Source organism: Zingiber officinale, chromosome 11B (assembly GCF_018446385.1).
Source record: "Zingiber officinale cultivar Zhangliang chromosome 11B, Zo_v1.1, whole genome shotgun sequence".
Classification (NCBI taxonomy): Eukaryota; Viridiplantae; Streptophyta; class Magnoliopsida; order Zingiberales; family Zingiberaceae; genus Zingiber; species Zingiber officinale.
This window is the reverse complement of record NC_056007.1, coordinates 8,537,071-8,553,685: the sequence shown is the minus strand read 5'-3', so window position 1 is coordinate 8,553,685 and position 16,615 is coordinate 8,537,071.

The following is a 16,615-nucleotide window of genomic DNA, read 5'->3' as shown; positions in this document are numbered from 1 at the left end:
TGATGATGTTCATGTAACTTTGTGATTTTTCAAGAAAACCTTTCTTTGAAACTTTAAAATTTTTAGTGATTTGTATATTTTTTTTCAAGCAACATAGGGTTAAACTTATGTTTTCATTTAAATATATATGGATAATAATAAAAACATTTTTTTGATCAATTGTAATTTTGTAAAAAAACTTATGTTTTCATTTAAATATTTCATAGTATTGATAATTTTTTTATTTATTATCATCAATATATTTTTTTCATTATATCTAATTATTTAAATTATCAACTAAATTTTAGGATTTTTATAGTCAAAAAGTTGAATAATTACAATTTAAAGCATATTTTATATTAAAATTAATAATTTTAGTAAAAAAAAAGTGATGCTATTTTTACACTAAATTATATATAACAAATATTTTTATTATAAAAGGTTATTACGCTCACCCTATGAGCCCCTTTTAACTGGTCCCTAAGTTATATTAAGGGAGGTAAATCACGGGTTTAATTTGTAGCCTACCGCCAAGTGGTTAGGGGGTGGAAGAGGTTTTTTTTTTTCAAAAGGATATGTACCCTCGGAGAATTGGTCCTTTGCCCCGTACCTAATCTGCCCCCCTTTAGCCAAATGAGAACCTCGTGGGGACTATAGTTACCAAATCTTGACACTTATAAGCATTGCTATAATTTGTTAATTGAATAGTTTCATATTTACTTGTTCATTGTATCTTTTATTATAGCTTTATTTTAGTTAATATTAATATAAACTATAATATAGTTTAGTATATTCTTAAGATTACTAATAAAAATTTCAATAATTTTTTCAAATGATAAATTTATTTTTAATTTAAATGATTTTATATAATGTATATTCATTTTTGATAGGCTCAATATTTCTATTAATCTTTTAAAAAATAATTTGAAGTATATAATCTTAGATCACTTAAATATGATTCATGCACATATCTCAATTAGATATTTTTAAAAGTAGTTTATTCAAGATATATTTATTTCTTATAGATATGACTAATCATACTGTCTAGGGGGATCCAAGCAAAGCCAACATTGCATGTTACGATTTCCAATTAATTGATTCCTTGGGAAAAATATGCCTTGTCCTTTTTCCGCAATTTCAGCAAGTTGGTTAACTGCATATTAGTAAATAGAAATGAGTACTCTTAGTATTTGTAATTTGATAATCATGCACACAAAAATAAATATTTTGTATAAAAACTTTGAGATTTAAATTTAGGAACAATAAAGATAAGGTGATTATCTAAATATGTAATGTCACTTAGTTTCATAGCATATTTCACTCCGATGCCTTGAGATTTATGCTTTCAAACAATGTATGAAAATAATATTAATAACTTACATAGTAATTCAAAAAAATCAATTCCTGTCGAAGATGGTGTAGGAGCAAGCTCTCTAGATGTTGTCGGAATAATAAAAATGGATAACATAAAGAGGATAGCTAGGCTAATTTTCCTTGTGTCCATTATCATGTCTCTAATATTAAGATGGATGTGAAACACAAACTTGATTAGCTTTTAAATTTAATTGAATAATATGTCCATTTGGATCTACTATTTATATGGTTAGAAACATATGTTACTTTTATGTGATAAGGATAACTTAAGATTTTATACTTTCAACGTAGGAAGTAATTTAAAGTATGTAAGTAATTTAAAGTATGTAAAGAAATGTTTATTTTGTATAAAGATAAATTGATCATTATAATATTTTTAAGTTACCTAAATGGTCTTGAAAATTATTATGCCAACAAAAAAATATGTAAGAAAATTTCACATTATCATTTAATTTTTTTTTAAATTATCATAACAAATTAGTGATCCATTTCCATCATGAGCGGAAAAATACTAGATCCTCTTATCCAGCGGATCCATGTGAAGGGAAGAAATAATTTTCATGGCAATAATCTATGCTAAGCTACATGATAGGATTATATCTTTATTGCGTGCACTTCATAATCCCGACATCAACCTTTTCTTGGATCCAGGTCTCTGCGCGTTCAAGCGTCCGCGCCTCTACGGTATCCACACGAACATATCCTTCGTTCGTCGCACTAACGAATCCTTCGGAGAAGAACCATCTTCTTGTGGTAACAAGAAGCGTTTGACTCGAATTTGAGGGAGGGGTGAAATCCCTCTTTTCGGTCGACCGAACCAGCTTCGACCCCCTCCAGCTGGAGTCTGATGCTGGCTCGAATCTCTGGCATTAATTTGTCTTTAAGGGTTCGGTCGACCGATCCCCTTGTTCGGTCGACCGAACAGACTTCTTCCTTGTTCGTCGAGATTTTCCGTGTTCTACATTTACTGGGTCATTAATATTGATCGTTCGGTCGACCGATCCATGGGTTCGGTCGACCGATCAGCTTAGCTTCCTTTTCCTTCTGATCGTTGGTGACATAACTGATCTGTGCTGAGTCAACTTGGTTCATTCGACCGATCCCTCTGTTCGATCGACCGATCCGGCTATACCTGCAACACAGAGTTAAGCAAAGTATCCCTACAACACAAAGGTTAGAACAGTAATATATAATGCATGAGTAATATAAAGACAGTAGGACTGTCTTGATCTCAACTTAGAAACCTTCCCGGTTTCTTCAGTTGGATCAGCGACCTTAGGTTGTTCCCTTTGGGAACCCGACCTCACTGTCGCTCCTCCAGTTGTTTACCTCAACTTACCTGCCAAACATGCTCCTCCAAACATATTTGGACTTTTGCCTGCTCAGTGTTTGATCGCCTGATCCACTAAGACTTTTCCTGCAATACTACATTAGCCAATAGCAATAATAGTAATACAGAAAACAATGGTAAACCTAAACCTAGATTTATCGAGATCTGCTGGTCCGGTCGACCGCATGCGGTCGACCGGAAACCATCCAAACAACCTTGCTTAGAGCTCACTCCTCCAAGACTTCTCGTTACCTAAGGTTACCACCCCCTAGGGTTTTCTCAACCTAGCTTCACTCACCAGGACTCAGTATTCGGCTACCCAGGGATCAAGTCTTCCATACCTATCCACCTGGCTTCCACGACATACCGAGATTTCCCTTACCTAGCCTACAACTAGGACTCAGTATTCGGCTACCCAGGGATCAAGTCCTCCAGACCTATCCACCTGGCTTCCACGATATACCAAGATTTCCCTCCTTGCCTAGCCTCCAACTAGGACTTCCCTTGCCTAGCCTACAACTAGGACTTCCCTAGATCAAGCTCCATACATACTTAAGCATACTTAAACATATTTGTCTGACATTAAAACCTTGGAGGTCGATTGCACCAACATGACCAAACATCAAGAATCGACCATGGAAGGAGGAGGAAGAAGATGGAATCTCAAGAGTCACCTTTTTTTCATATAATGAAAAATAAAATCCAAAAACCTATTTATATTCATCTAATGAATACCAAGGATATTTTGTCTCTTTGTATTCCTCTTAATGGGTTGGATTTATTATATTGGATTAACCATTAATCCAATAACCCAATAAGTCTAACCCATTAATCCAATGTGTCTAATTCGGATTGGACTCAATCCAATGAGTGGGTTCATTTGAGTCTAACTCAATTAGTAACCAAAAGGCCTAATCATCTCATGATCGGCTCTTAGGGCTAATTACTAACACGAAACTTCTCCATCCATTAGTTGACAGAGGAGAAATCCAATTTGGGTGAGTTTTAGAGTTGAATTTCAATTCTGCTTTGATTTGATTTGTTAATTAATGATGTTGTTAAGTTTGGTTGTATATGGATTACTAAATATGAATGTGAATTGGAGGAGAAAATGATTGTGTTGATTGAGGATTATTGGATTTGTTGCATGATATGATTAAACCTAAACTAATCATGTGGATGGACTATGTAGGTTGGGTTTATGATGCTTAATAGTTGACTCAAGTTAGCTTACTCCAGTGTAGTTATGATTCTTTGTGGATGAGTTGATCGATTGATAATGAAGTAACTGAGTTTTAGATTGATTTTGCTTCTAGTATACTCTAATTGGAGGTTAAATGGTTAGGGTTGCTTAATCTATTTAGTTATGAAATTAGAGCTTCATTTATAAGTTGATTTCTCTAGTTGAATTAATTCACCAAGATTTTATCTACGAAGAAGTATTGGATTACCAAATGGAATGGAAACATAGTTACCTAATAGAATTAGGATTGAGTTTTGGGGTTTAGCTAGTTGTTGTATATGTGATTAGCTAAACCATATATCATATTATTTACAAGACGTTGATTCGAGATATGTGTATCGACGTGAGATTTTTTACCATGATCGACATAAAAAGGCAGGTACTTCTCGCTTTATCTCTTTAGTGCATTGATCTTAGTGCATGAGCTAAATATTCAGATAGTTACTGTGTTTATCCTGACTCCACTAGTATTTTTCTTGTGCTTGATGTTTATCCACCCGATCTTTGAGCTACTCGTTTCTATATATATACAGTCTCTCTTGTCATCTATAATATTTAGCAGATACTAGATACCGTGCTTACTTGCTTGAATGTTGATTATTTACACACCTTACTAAGCATGCTAGCTTCATGTAGCATACCCGATTTCTGTTTATATATATATGATGACTGCTACATTTTGTTGGTGCAATATTCCCTAGGTCAAGGTTGACCTGTTTGACTGGGCTTGAAGTGAGTCAAGCTCGAGTCTTGATGATTTGGTTTCGATGTTTGACAATACTTGTAGACAACACATGAACATTGCAGGTGCAATTGTTCATGTGGGGAGATTGTGAAGGAGAGTCAAGTAGGTCAAGGTTGACTGGATACTTGACTGAAAATCTTAGTGAGTGAAGCTAGGTGAAAGTCCTGGTAAGTGAAGTCAGGCAGAAGGAAACCCTAGTGAGTGAAGCTAGGTGAAAGTTCTGGTGAGTGAAGCCAGGCAGATGAGAAGACCTAGTGAGTGAAGCCAGGCAGAAGGGAAATCCTGGTGAGTGAAGCCAGGTGAAAGTCCTAGTGAGTGAAGTCAGGTAGAAGAGAAATCCTAGTGAGTGAAGCTAGGCAGAAGGGAAGTCCTGGTGAGTGAAGCCAGGCACGGGAAAATCCAGATGGGTCAAGGTTGACCAGACATCTGTTGAATGTCCAAGTAGGTCAAATGGATTGACCGGATACTTGGCAAGAGGAGAAAAGTCCAAGTGGGTCAAAGAGATTGACCAGACACTTGGTGAGAGAGTCCTACCTGGTTAAGGGTGACCGGATGCTAGGTTTTATGTACCAACAAGTCATGGTTGACTGGATGTTGGTTTAGGGGGCTTTGGATTTGCTTTTGGGCAAAAACCAAGATCTGGATTGATCAGTCGATTGATCTAGCAGATCTGGATCGATCAGCCGATCGATTGGATCATGCCCAATCGATCAACTGATCGATCGGGTGAGTCCCCACGAACAGAACCCCTTTGGACCGATCCGTGGATCGATCCAGAGGTCCCAATCGATCAGTGGATCGATTGGAAGCTACTGTTTGTGCGCGATAAGCCCTGGATCGATCAGCCGATCGATCCAGGCTATTCCAGAGAGCACAGAGGCACTCTGGATCGATCGGTTGATCGATCCAAAGCCTCCCCGATCGATTGGGAGCAATCCAATCGATCGGGATCCGACCGTTGGCGTCGTATTTAGCTGCAGGCGAGCGTTTCCTTCAGTAGTGCTTACACGATTCATCTCTGATCTTCACCAGTGACTCCACAGCTCTCTCTCAAGTTCAGATCGCCAGTTCTTGAAGATTCTTGGAGGTTCTTCCAAGTCAAGAGGTGGATCAATAGCAAGAAGATAAGTTAGGATTAGGGTTTATTGTAAGCTTTTGCTTGTATTTCATATCCTTTCCTTTCTTCTTGTATTGAGAGTTTGTAAAGGCTTCTCCGCCTTCGGTAGTTACCGTAGAGGAGTGTGTTTCATAATGGAGGGTGCGTGAGTGTGTGGATCCTTGGATTAGTCACCTCTTGTGAGGTGGATACCAAGTAAAATCTATTTGTTAGCGTTGTATTTTATTTCTTGTACATTTTCGCTGCACATCTTTGAAGAAACAAGCAACGCCAACCACGAAGCACGCGACGAGCTATTCACCCCCCCCCCCCTCTAGCTACTTTTTGGTCCCAACAAGTGGCATCAGAGCGAGGCCGCTCTTCACCGAAATCATCGCCGGAAGGGGCAAACAAAACAAGCAAAGCTAGAGGGTGAAGAAGTTGGAGCAAATTCATCAAAGTCAAAGAATTCAAGAAGCTCAACTTCAAGATGCAATTCCAAGATGGACTTGGATTTGACACAAGGGTGGCTCCACCGTACACGTCTACTAGTTTCAATCTTTGGAAATCAAGGATCGAAAAATTCTTAATGGTGGAGATAGAGCAATAGTTTGCTCTAATGGAAGGCTTCGAGGCTCCAAGAAATTCAAAGGGCAAAGTCCTCAAGAAAAGCAATTGGAGCCAAGAGCAAATCCAAAGATGTGAGGCCAATGATAAAGTGACCAAGCTTTTGGTCAATTTATTGCCTAACCACATTCTTGGAAAAATTGGAGAGTTCAAGGATGCCAAGGAGCTTTGGAGCAAATTGGCATCAATCCATGAGATCCCCTCCACTGTACCGAATTGAGAGGAATCCAAAGAGGGTGACTCATTGGATCAAGACCAAGAGGAGGACTCCGAAGTTGAGAGATGCTCAACTTCCGAAGAAGAAGTTCAAGAAGAAGCTTCATCTTCAAAGGGATGCAATGAAGAGGGCAAGGAGGGAGTATACTCCTTGTTCCATGTACAAGATGAAGATGAAGAAATCTCCACCTCTAGGATTGAGGGGGAGCAACTTTTGGTGACACCGGATCAAGTAGAAGGAGAAGTCTCCACATCCGGGTCAAGAAGAGAAGAGGATGAAGAAGCTTCCACCTCCACAAATCAAGACATATCTATTGGAGGAGAATCATCATCGGATCAAGAGGAAGCCTCCGCATCCGGATCCAAAGGAGAAGAAGCCACCCCTACACAAGAAGGTATAAATATTTCATTTAATAATAAAAATCATATCATATGCTTTGAATGTAGGGAACATGGGCATTACAAGAGCAAATGCCCTAAATTGGTCAAGAAGAAGGGTCAAGTGGCACAAAAGGACAAGGAGAAGCCTAAGGAGACCACTCCTAGAACAAAGAAGAGCAAGGAGCACATTGTGTGCTTCTCTTGCAATCAAAAGGGACATTACCGAAGTCAATGCCCTAAGGGGAAGAAGGTGGTCAAGGCTCAAGGAGGAAGCACAATTCAAGGGGGAGCCTCCAAGGTAAAAAGGAAGGTATCATTCATTGAACCTACCCCCTTTAATAATGGTAAAAAGCATGATAGTTCTAATCTATATCATTTTAATGCTATTTACCATGAAAATAGAAGGCATGATAAGAGTAAGGAAAATCATGTAGCTTATCATGCTAAAACCTCTCAACCTAGGCCTAGAAAGGTAGATAGGAATTTAGGCAAGAACCCTAAGGATTCTAGGTATTTGCCTAAGAAGAAGAAAAATCAAGGTTTTAGTGAAAAACCTAAGGGTGAAGAATTATGGAAGGAAAATCAAGTCTTGAGGTCAAGACTTGACAAATTAGAGAGGACTCTTCGAAAAATAACAAATATGACACAAGGGTCCAAGAGTCAAAATCTAGGTTTAGGACAACAAGGGTCATCCAAGGGTCATAGAAGTTTGGGATACAAACCTAAAACCAAAAAGGATGTACCTACTTATCATAGAGTTCCATATAGTTATGGAACAAACCCTAGGTTTAGTGGTCAAGTAAAGAATACTAGAGAGGTCATCTCTAAGAGTATTTTTGCAACAAATGTGACTAAGACTTCTAAGAAGTCCAAGAAAGTCATAAAGAAGGTCACAAGGGAAGCAATTCCTAGGGTTGACTTAGAAAATGTGACAAAGGCTTCTAAGAAGTCAAACAAGGTTACTAGGAAGGTATCTAGGGAGGTTATCCCTAGTGAGTACCTAGAGCATCCAAGGAGCACCAATAGGTTTTGGGTTCCTAGGAGCATCTTCTCTACCCCATAGATGGGTTAGAGAGTGTCGACTCTAAGTGAAAGGGTAGTTAGCCTAATCATGTTGAAGTTGACACTCAAGGAGCATTTTCAAGGTTATTATTAACCTTTGAAAATGAAATAGATGTATCATTTACTCCTTGGAAGAGTAAAATGTGCCAAATTTTGGAAATAGTGATTTTAATCTTAATTGGCACAATTTAGGAAAATCATAAGAACTACCAAGTTGGGAGTTTGGTATGCTCTTAAGAGATTAAAGGTAATCCGGGCCTTAATTTAAAGTGTTACTCTTGTGGAAAAATGAAATATGCCAACACTTGAGGAATATGATTAATTTCAATTGGCATAAATTAATCAAGAGAATTAGAAATGTCAATTTAGACTTTGACATTGTCTTGAAGCACTTTGGGCAATCTAGGTTAGATTTAAAATTAGCTATGGGGTTAAGAATACTTAGGTAGGTAATCTAGGTATTTTATCTATGCTAACTTGCCATGCTTTGTTTGCCCATCAAATGTCATGACATCATATTTATTTATTTGTGTTTGCACTCATGCCTTATTATGAAAAACACAAAAATACCATGTCATGTCATCCATACTTCATATAGTTATAAGAAATTTTCTTTTGAAAATTATTTCTTTTTGATGTATGTCATAACATCATCATGCATCATTTGAATTCCTTGTTTATTAAGGACTAATGGTATTAATTAACAAGTAACTGTTGGAACCCCAAGGTTGTTTTGGTGTGATCAACAAGTTAAGTTAGGTCCTGTGTGTATTTAACCTTGTGTCTAAGTGTGCAGGAGCTTAGGAACACAGGTACTCGAGCGGAAGACGCAGCTAGCAAGAAGGACGGCACGCTGCGGAAGAGTATACCGGCGGACGAGAAGGAAGTGCGCGCGGTGGTTCCGAGGTACGAAAGCCGGAGCGGAAGATTGCTCGGGGAGCAAGAGACGCAGCTAGCGCGAAGGTCGGCACGGGGTGCGACCGAGGGACGAAGTCTGCTGATGAGTACGCTGGTGGACGAGAAGGGGCATGCGGCAATTCCGAGGGACGAGAAGCCGGAGGGAAGCCCGCTCGAGAAGACCGGAAGTTGGGTTCGGGTGAGCCCTATTCCGGATGTCAGAGATCACCCAAGCAAAGCGGAGCCGGAGCAGAAAGACCCGGACCAGAGGCGAGCTGAACCGGAGAAAAGAGCATGGACCAAAAGTCAACTGGGTTGACTTTTGGCTCCGGGGCGCCCGGTACTGTCCGGGGCGCCCGGAGCTGTCCGGGGCGCACGGAACCCTTCCGAGCGCCCGGAAGGGACTTTTTCACAGGATCGAGCCTTGACTCGATCCAACCGTTGGGGGATAAAGCGCCCCGACCAAGGCTATAAATATAGCCTTGGTCCAGAAGCTTTTCAACAATTACGATCATTCTATTTCCAAACACTTGTATGCTTTAGTTGTAGTTAAGCTTCTGTTTTCTGTGCCTAAACACTGTAAGAGGCTTCTCCGCCTGAAGGAGTTTTTGAGCTTAATCTTCCTTGGATTAACAACCACATCGGTTGTAACCAAGTAAACATCTGGTGCCTCATCTTTTCTTTTATGCTTCTATTTATCTGCTTAATTCATTTTACAAGTGTTAGCTTAATCGTTCGAGGAAGGGTTGTCTATTTTTAATTGACAGGTTATTTACCAACCCCTCTAGCCGGCCCAACAGTCCTACAAGTGGTATCAGAGCCGAGTACGCCTCAGAAGGACTAACCGCCGTCTGAAGCAACAATGGCCGGAGCTAGCGACTACCCACCAACATTCGAGGGGGAGCTTTCTTCATGGAAGCAACAAATGAAGGTATTTCTTAACTCTGATATTGGTATTTCTCTAATAATGAAAACATGTTATGAAGCACCAAAAGACACGAACGGAGAGAAAATCAGCATACGCCTCTGGAACGAGAAGTAACGTGAAGAGTCCATGGCGAATGCTCGGGCAGAGTTTCACATTCTAAGCGCAATACCAACTAAAGATTTCGACAGAGTCGGAGAGTACAAAAGCGCGAAAGAACTTTGGGAAAAGTTCTTAATGCTCTACGAGGAACCGGTTGAAGTCGTCTCCTCAATAGACATCGAGCCGTCATCAGAAGAATCCGAGACGGAAGAAATTACCAAGACAGCCCCAACAGCCGAAGTACATCCCGAGATCGATAAAGGGGGAGAAACTTTGGAAGAAATTAATTCAACAGGGGGAGAACCAACGGTCGACGAGGTAAGTAAGGTATGGCCTCTACCCTCTGAACAACTGATTCAATTAATCAAATTACCTGAAGATTTTTGCGAACCAAAATTTGAATTATCGAAAGAACTTTTCGGATTAGAAAATCTTCGGTCGAATAATTGTTGCAAATTACAAAATATTTTTACGAAAGAATTATGCAACTTAGAAATATTATTGAAAACTTTTTCCGGATCTAAAAATTTCGAATTACAAATTACTTTGCTGAAAAAGTTTTGTGAATTAGAAATTGATTCATCAAACAAAATTTTCAGATTAAGAAATCTATTATTAATAGATTCATGCAAACTCTTATTGTTAAAAAATTCTTGCAAATTACAAAATATTCCTTCAAACGAATTTTGCACATTGCCAAAAGAATTGTTTATATTGTCGAAAAATTTTATCAAGTTAAAATCTATGCCATCTAAATATTTCTATGAAATTGAAATTCAAATAGAAATTAACATGATACAAATTTCTGCATGTATAATCTTTGTGGCATTAAATCTAAAAAAGATTGATTTAAGAAATTATGATAAGTTAAAATGGAAATTTAAAACTTTCTGATAAATAGAATTAAGAAATAAATAAATAAATGCATAGAAATTTTTTTTAAAATGTTTAAATTTTCTTGCATAAAAGTCTTTTGGGCTTAGAAAGTTTTTTTTTTAACTTAGAAACTTTTCAAAAAGTTATTGTTGACTTAGAGATATTTTAACAGATAACTTTTCAAAATTTTCTATGTCTTTAAACCCTTAGAATTTTAAACCCCATTTTTATTGTGATCAAAGGGGGAGAAGAAGTATAAGTCTAGGGGGAGGTAGAGAAAATTGAAAATTAAAATTTTCTGTTGGAATTTAATTTTTTCTATCTTATTGCACTTAATTGCAATATAAGTTAGTTTATGTTTTATGTCTATTTTTCCCCTAGCTTAACTTGGGTTGATCACACCAAAAAGGGGGAGATTGTTGGAACCCCAAGGTTGTTTTGGTGTGATCAACAAGTTAAGTTAGGTCCTGTGTGTATTTAACTTTGTGTCTAAGTGTGCAGGAGCTTAGGAACACAGGTACTCGAGCGGAAGACGCAGCGAGAAAGAAAGATGACACCGAGGGACGAGTCTTTGCGGAAGAGTACACCGGACGAGAAGGAAGTGCGGTGGTTCCGAGGGCCGGAGCGGAAGATTGCTCGGGAGCAAGAGACGCAACCAAGGTCGGCACGGGGTGCGACCGAGGGACGAAGTCTGCGGATGAGTACGCTGGTGGACGAGAAGGGGCACGCGGCGATTCCGAGGGACGAGAAGCCGGAGGGAAGCCCGCTCGAGAAGACCGGAAGTTGGGTTCGGGTGAGCCCTATTTCGGATGTCAGAGATCACCCAAGCAAAGCGGAGCCGGAGCAGAAAGACCCGGACCAGAGGCGAGCTGAACCGGAGAAGAGAGCACGGACCAAAAGTCAACTGGGTTGACTTTTGGCTCCGGGGCGCCCGGAAGTGTCCGGGGCGCCCGGAACCCTTCCGAGCGCCCGGAAGTGACTTTTTCACAGGATCGAGCCTTGACTCGATCCAACCGTTGGGGGATAAATTTTATCCCCCCCAGGGCGCCCAGAACCCTTCCAGGCGCCCCGACCAAGGCTATAAATATAGCCTTGGTCCAGAAGCTTTTCAACAATTACGATCATTCTATTTCCAAACACTTGTATGCTTTAGTTGTAGTTAAGCTTCTGTTTTCTGTGCCTAAACGCTGTAAGAGGTTTCTCCGCCTGAAGGAGTTTTTGAGCTTAATCTTCCTTGGATTAACAACCACATCGGTTGTAACCAAGTAAACATCTGGTGCCTCATCTTTTCTTTTATGCTTCTATTTATCTGCTTAATTCATTTTACAAGTGTTAGCTTAATCGTTCGAGGAAAGGTTGTCTGTTTTTAATTGACAGGTTATTTACCAACCCCTCTAGCCGGCCCAACGGTCCTACAGTAACATCCTTGATGGATGTTTAGTATTCAAATATACCTAGATAGATATGCATGATCCCTAGATTAGGGCAAAACCAAACTTTACATCTCACAAAGACCCATAAGGTGACTTGTATGTGGTTTAGTGCACATTAGATACAAGTGAGATGTTAGGATGATGAACAAAACTCAAGATGTTGATTTAGTGCATTCTTTTGAGTTCTAAGTTCATCAAAACACATAGGTATGTGTTTTCCCATCATTGGGAAAGCTAATGTACAAGTCATGTGCATTAAGCCCAAGGAACATGGTGGGATATTGGTTTTGAAAATCATTTTAAAATGCTTTTGGCAAACCTTGATGAAGATTATCTTTTGATAGTAATCATCATTGAATAGTTGAGCACAAACTAGAAGAAAATATTAAAGTTTTTACAAGTTCTCTAGTTAGTGTCAATCTTGGAAAATATGAAGTATTTTATTATAAATTATTTTTCCATGATAATATATGCCCTAAATAATGTCTACACAAATTTTCACAATTTTTGAATTTTTATAGATTTTTCTAGGGGTTTCTGAAGTTGACTGAAATGAAATTTCAGCAACTATCAGAACTCCAATCGATCACCCGATCGATTGGAGTATCTCAATCGATCGGCCGATCGATTGAGAAGGCTATTCTCACGAGCAGAAGCTCGCTGGATCGATCAGTCGATCGATCCAGACTGGCTGAATCGATCAGTGGATCGATTCAAAGAAGTTCAATCGATTGGGACCCAACTCCAATCGATTGAGGAAGCTGATTTTGGCTGGGAAAGCCTGATTTCAGCATTCCAAACCAGGTTTAGTTGAGGTAACCATTCCAAACCCATCAAAATACATTTTTATACATAAAAAGGGTGTTTTTCATGTTGCAAACAAAGATGGATTGGTTGGGGAAGACTAAATTGAAGTTTAGGTTGAGGTTTGATTTCAATATTGAATGTTTGAACCTCAAAACTTCTAAATTTGGGTTTCCTAAAGGTTTAGGGATTCTAAGTCATTGTTGGTGCAATGACAGAAGGTATGACCATGTCTTTAGGGGGAGTTACTCTTTAAGGACATGAAAATTATTTTTCATACACCTTGGGAGGTGGTTAACCTTCTTTTAGAGAAAATGCTCAAGGTTGGGCATTGAAATTAATGGGGAGTGGATATCCTCATTGTTTAAGTGGAGTTTGCTCATGGATGAGCATTTGATAAAAAATGAAGGGTATGATACCTTTATTTAGGTTATTCAAGTGGTTAATGCTCAAGGGTGAGCATTGATGATAATGAAGAGTATGAGATCTTTATTATCGTGTTGATCACACCGAGTGAAGTTGTAAACAACGAATAAGCAACTCTTCAGGGGGAGAGGTTGTGGTTGATGTGTGCCCAAATATGGGGGCATGTTTATGATGTGTGCCAATAGGGGGAGAATGCATGGTTAAGTTAGGCCTTCAGTACTTAAAGGGGGAGTTTGCCCTCTAAAAAAGGAGAAGAATGGAGGGAACCATCATTCAGATATTGGCATGAAGGGAGTTGAGGCTATGGGATTAGCCTAATTTCCTAACTTAACATGTGGTATTGTCAAACATCAAAAAGGGGAAGATTGTTGGTGCAATATTCCCTAGGTTAAGGTTGACCTGTTTGATTGGGCTTGAAGTGAGTCAAGCTCGAGTCTTGATGATTTGGTTTCGATGTTTGACAATACTTGTAGACAACACATGAACATTGTAGGTGCAATTGTTCATGTGGGGAGATTGTGAAGGAGAGTCAAGTAGGTCAAGGTTGACTGGATACTTGACTGAAAATTCTAGTGAGTGAAGCTAGGTGAAAGTCCTGGTAAGTGAAGTCAGGCAGAAGGAAACCCTAGTGAGTGAAGCTAGGTGAAAGTCCTGTTGAGTGAAGCCAGGCAGATGAGAAGACCTAGTGAGTGAAGCTAGGCAGAAGGGAAATCCTGGTGAGTGAAGCCAGGTGAGTCCTAGTGAGTGAAGCCAGGTAGAAGAGAAATCCTAGTGAGTGAAGCTAGGCAGAAGGGAAGTCCTGGTGATTGAAGTCAGGTGAGTCCTAGTGAGTGAAGCCAGGTAGAAGAGAAATCCAGATGGGTCAAGGTTGACCAGACATCTGGTGAATGTCCAAGTAGGTCAAATGGATTGACCGGATACTTGGCAAGAGGAGAAAAGTCCAAGTGGGTCAAAGGGATTGACCAGACACTTGGTGAGAGAGTCCTACCTGGTTAAGGGTGACCGGATGCTAGGTTTTATGTACCAACAAGTCATGGTTGACTGGATGTTGGTTTAGGGGGCTTTGGATTTGCTTTTGGGCAAAAACCAAGATCTGGATTGATCAGTCGATTGATCTAGCAGATCTGGATTGATCAGTCGATTGATCTAGCAGATCTGGATCGATCAGCCGATCGATTGGATCATGCCCAATCGATCAGCTGATCGATCGGGTGAGTCCCCACGAACAGAACCCCTTTGGACCGATCCGTGGATCGATCCAGAGGTCCCAATCGATCAATGGATCGATTGGGAGCTGCTGTTTGTGTGCGATAAGCCCTGGATCGATTAGCCGATCGATCCAGGCTATTCCAGAGAGCACAGAGGCACTCTGGATCGATCGGTTGATCGATCCAAAGCCTCCCCGATCGATTGGGAGCAATCCAATCGATCGGGATCCGACCGTTGGCGTCGTATTTAGCTGTAGGCGCTTCAGTAGTGCTTACACGATTCATCTTTGATCTTCACCAGCGACTCCACAGCTCTCTCTCAAGTTCAGATCGCCAGTTCTTGAAGATTCTTGGAGGTTCTTCCAAGTCAAGAGGCGGATCAAAAGCAAGAAGAGAAGTTAGGGTTAGGGTTTATTGTAAGCTTTTGCTTATATTTCATATCCTTTCCTTTCTTCTTGTATTGAGAGTTTGTAAAGGCTTCTCCGCCTTCGGTAGTTACCGTAGAGGAGTGTGTTTCATAGTGGAGGGTGCGTGAGTGTGTGGATCCTTGGATTAGTCACCTCTTGTGAGGTGGATACCAAGTAAAATCTATTTGTTAGCGTTGTATTTTGTTTCTTGTACATTTCCGCTGCACATCTTTGAAGAAACAAGCAACGCCAACCACGAAGCACGCGACGAGCTATTCACCCCCCCCTCTAGCTACTTTTTGGTCCCAACACATTTTACGCATCATGCCATTGCATGCATGGCGGCGACCATTTCTCCCTTGTGGTTGAGAGGGTCGTTGGCCAGGGCCACACGCTCAGCCACTCATGGGTAGTGGTAGCTGCAGCGTGCCGCTTGTCCTGTCGTGCTCCCACTCGGTTACTCATGGGTAGTGATAGCTGGAGTTGCGAGCAGCAGGGACCCTCGTCGTAGACGTAGCTAGTTAGCTACTATGCAACTGTCCCCTCGGTCAATTGAGAGTAGTGGTAGATGGAGTGGTGTATAATCTGTCACTAACCTGACCTCTCGACCATACAGGGGTCATGGTGCAGAGGGTGGGCGGGAGTGACCATCCGTGCGTATGCTGTTATTATTATACCTGCTAATGCTGTTGCTTACTTATGCTGATATGCTTACATAGGTTTAGATATATACCTATGGTATGTGTTTAGGCACTGACTTACTTATTGTTAATATGTATATAACTCACATGTTACCCATGTAGTTATGTGCAGTACTGTAGCATGTCTTTGCTACTCCTGACTTTCTATTACTAGCCTAGGATATGGTTTCAATTATGGACACATATTATGATATCACTATAGTATCTGCTATTTTCCCTACGAGACTGTATACCTTGTATCTCTAGTTCTTTATTATGTTCATGCACTATCTGTCTATTACCCACTGAGTCTCAGCGCTCACTACCCCATAAACTGGTTTATTTCACCAGGTAGCAGATAAAGGATTTATGGAGTCGCCTGGAGATCCTGTCCGCCAGTCCTATGTCACATCGAGCTTCTCCTACCGTTAGTGCTTCCATTTGCATTATTGGTTTTGCACTTGTTCTTGTATTTGTGTATTCTTTTATATGGAGTTTTGTTTTGTGGAATCTTGTATTTGGTTTGGTGATGATGTGTCCAGCCGAGCCGGCTAGCAGTTAGTTGTTTTGTTCGTTTCATGTTTGTTATTTTATGATTTCCGCTTTGCTATGTTTCAGCCATGTGGGCTGACTATTAACTGCATTGGTTGTGATTATTTCAAGCCGTGTGGACTACTTATAAACTGCTGGTGTGTTTATATCCAACCGTGTGGGCTAAAGTATTTAGCTGATGAGTATGCTTGTGGATGTATGTATATATACTTCAGATTGTCATTGTTACAGGGGATGTGTTGTCTGATTTTT